This window comes from Mytilus edulis, chromosome 12, assembly GCF_963676685.1.
Source record: "Mytilus edulis chromosome 12, xbMytEdul2.2, whole genome shotgun sequence".
Classification (NCBI taxonomy): Eukaryota; Metazoa; Mollusca; class Bivalvia; order Mytilida; family Mytilidae; genus Mytilus; species Mytilus edulis.
The window spans coordinates 59,159,594-59,164,009 of NC_092355.1; positions in this window are offsets into that span (position 1 = coordinate 59,159,594).

Consider the following 4,416-nt stretch of genomic DNA (forward strand, 5'->3'; position numbering starts at 1 on the left):
GGAAGAAGACATGCAACACTCATCTTGAAAGATTGTTTTCCTGGTTGAAAAACTAAACAGTTGCTTATTTGGTATATGTACAACTGCGGACGCTCATTGCCAAAAAGGATTAGGGTCGTTATCCTCAGTCGAAAACAAATTTGGTTTAAATACTATAGTCTGAGACTTCTTGGTGGCCGGTTTGAAATGTGTATCCAAAGATTTTACTTCAAAGGGACAGCAAAGTTTAACTATATTGTACGAACGAATTTGATTTTACGATATTTTATTTGTTAGGAATTGAAAAGGATTGAGAAACAGACAAAGCCTACAAAATTTCCCTATTTTACATGTATATGGTTCAAATAAAACATAATTCACTTGAAATAGTAGAAATACGGTGGATAAATATGTGCTACTTACGGGTACACAGAAACAATGATAAGTTCAAAATGTATATTACATTTAAGTGTGTAAGCAATCAATGATTAATTACTCAAGTACATGCGGAAATGAACATATCAAAACCATGTACATGTATAAGTCATTAGAAATATAGGAACAACAAGTCGTTGAATTCACTGATCACACTTAGTGGATAATGTTGGAAACAACGAAGAAATGCAAATAATTAAATGATTTTTTAAAAACAAAACTATCAGAGTCACTGATATACAAAAAACTTTCTGATAGATTAAAAATAGCCAAGTGTTTATCATACGTGGATAATTTCTTTTCAAATAGTATTAGGTTATAATGTAAAAAGTAAAATCACAAAAAGGCTAAACTCCGAGGAAAATTCAAAACGGAAAGTTCCTAATTATAATTATAACTGATATTGTCACTACATGTATATAGGTTTAGTGGCCACTATCTCGTACTGAATGACCGATACAATGTATCTGTGTATCATTTTAATAGTTACATGTATTCGCGATATAAGATCTTTATATACCAGTTAGTTGTCTGATTTGTATTTTCATGACTAGGGTATGTGAACTGAGTGTGGTTTCACATAAGGAATGCCCGGAGGGAATGATACATATATAGCAGGAGACGCTTTTAATTTTTCCATTTGATAAAGGATTTTTCTTTTTGAGTTTTTCTTGAAGTTCAGTATTTTCATTATTATACTTTTTACCTGAGGAACGCACCCGGTCTCTTGAGATTCCCTCATTTTTAGCTCACCTGACCCGAAGGGCCAAATGAGCTTTTCCCATCACTTTGCGTACGTCGTCCGTCGTCTTCGTTAACTTTTACAAAAATCTTCTCCTCTGAAACTACTGGGCCAAACTAAACCAAACCTGGCCACAATCATCATTGGAGTATTTAGTTTAAAAAATGTGTCCGGTGACGCGGCCAACCAACCAATATGACCGCCATGGCTAAAAATAGAACAAAGGGGGTAAAATGCAGTTTTTGGCTTATAACTCAAAAACCAAAGCAATTAGAGCAAATCTGACAGGGTAAAACTATTTATCAGGTCAAGATCTATCTGCCCTGAAATTTTCAGATGAATTGGACAACCCGTTGTTGGATTGCTGCCCCTAAATTGGTAATTTTAAGGAAATTTTACTGTTTTTGGTTATTATCTTGAATATTATTATAGATAGAGATAAACTTTAAACAATAATGTTCAGCAAAGTAAGATTAACAAATAAGTCAAATGACCGAAATGGTCAGTTGACCCCTTTAGGAGATATTGCCCTTTATATTCAATTTTTAACCATTTTTCGTAAATCTTAGTAATCTTTTACAAAAATCTTCTCCTCTGAAACTACTTGGCCAAAATAATCCAAACTTGGCCACAATCATCATTTGGGTATCTAGTTTAAAAAATGTGTGGCGTGCCCCGGCCAACCAACCAAGATGGCCGCCATGGCTAAAAATAGAACATAGGGGTAAAATGTAAATTTTGGCTTATATCTCTGAAACCAAAGCATTTAGAGCAAATCTGAGAAGGGATAACATTATTTATCAGATCAAGATCTATCTGCCCTGAAATTTTCAGACAAATCAGACAACTCCTTGTTGGGTTTCTGCCCCCAAAAAAGCAATTTTAAATAAAATTTTGCAGTTTTTGGTTCTTATCTTGAACATTATTATAGATAGAGATAAACTGTAATCAGCAATAATGTTCAGCAAAGAAAGGTCTACAATTAAGTCAACATAACGAAAATTTTCAAATGACCCTTTAGGGAGTCATTGCCCTTTATAGTCAGTTTTTAACAATTTTCATAATTTTTTGTAAATTTTTATAAAATATTTTCCACTGTACTTACTGGGCAAAGTTCATTATAGATATAGATAATTGTTGCAACAAGAATGTTCAGTAAAGTAAGATCTACAAACACATCACCATCACCAAAACACAATTTGTCATGAATGTATCTGTGTCCATTGTTTAATATGCACATAGACCAAGGTGAGCGACACAGGCTCTTGAGAGCCTCTAGTTTGTTCTCTTGATTTGTTTCTTTTCAATCGATTAACAAGATATGAACATCGATAATCAACTGCTACATAATCACGAGTTATGTGTTCTTTACTAAAGAACGATACCCTTTACAAATTGAAGGCGACAAAGGGAAACGTCACGGGTCTTTTGCTCTATCATCTAAAAATTTATATAACAGAAAAAAAAGCATTAAAAACGATTAAAACTAAACAAACATTGAACTATTTCATGTTATGATTTTTTGATATAATATCTTCATTAAAAGCTAACGATTTTTTTCCTATTTCGATTTTTCCTAGATCGATGACATAAGTTTGACTATTTAGGAAATTTTCTACCAACGACCAAAATACACGAGTCGAGCACACAAACACGTGTACGATACCACCAAGGCGGTTCCAAGATAATTAATAACCAAAATCTAGGACGATTTGTTGTTTATCATAAAAAAAACCCGTTAAAAATCAATATTTACGACCTAAAATATATATAAAATGTTATTTAGAACCTTATTAATTAGTTATTTATTTCGATTTTTTTAGTATTAGAAATTCGATTGAAATTCACATCTGTGAATGCAAATTTTTAAATTGGATATTTCAAGTTTCTTTAGTTTTTAACTGTGTGTTAAAACTTCTTCAGCGTTTTAACATGTTTTACGGAAGTCAATTTAGACCTTCAAAAATAGGATTTGAACTCGAAATCACGATTCTAACAGAATTTGGATCACGGATAAAAATTATTATCACTACCTTAAATCGTAAAATTAAATTAATTCCGTGATATGAATCAAAAAAGCTTGATGCAGAATTAAAAGTTATCACACACATCTTCATTCGCGCTCACGGATTATATTTGCGATATCTTATCTTAAGAATTAGTTAATCACAGATTTATTTTTATAATTCGTGATCACGATTGAAGACCGCTATCAAGGCTGAGATTTTTCAAATTCGGTTTAATATAACAAGAGTTCATCCGTTATATCGTATCATAAAATCTATGATGACGAATTTTGATCCATGATAATGAATAACAAAATTATGAAATAAATAATTCCACAGATTTGTTATCACAAATTTAATCCGTGAGAACACATTATAGTATGTGATAACGAATTTTACAATTTATTAAAAACGATACTTATATGACGTGCTTCTTTCGCTTTGTAAACAACACCGTGATATAGTTCTCGATATATCTATACTTAGCGCAGACTCAGAGATATACATAACAATGTATATTACAATATACATCCCACGTAATTCCACATGTATTCGAACCTATTTGCAAACGCTTTGCCGATTTTATTGTTTTAAAAATTGCAAGTAAGAAAAGACAAAAGACCTTTTATTCTTTTTTTGGATGCATAATAAAAAGAATTAATGCACAAGAGCTCAGAGAAATCACAAAATCAAAATAAAATAAAATTCTGCGAAAGTTTATTAATGTTTTTGGCGCATTTAAGTCATTTCAAAACATCATACAAGTGAAAACGATAGAGTTGAAGGTTTTCCATTACGGGAACCATCGAAATTCGTATAATATTGTATTAAAATAGATTTTTTGAGGTAGCTTTTGTTTTGTTTTCTATTCTATTGCAATATTCGCATATTAACTGATTTCATCAAGTCAACATGGCGACTCCTTAGTTACAAAATGTCAACTTTGGATTTGACGGTAGCTTACGAGAAAAACATGGAAAAAAAATGGCAAATATTGCGATTGAGAATTCAAAGAATTAGGCATATTTTTTTCTAGCAGTTATTCGCGAAATAATCCATGCACGCTAAAGATTTATTAGAATGTTTGAGCTTTATCTAACAGGGAGTAAAAAAGAAAAGCCACACACACGGCATACCCACCCTCGATTCAGTTTTTTAATGACCATATTTGTCCTATTAGAATCGAAATAATTCATGGAAGCCATAGATTTGTTGTAAATTTACAGATAGCCTGGGCCGTATAATTCGTTAATT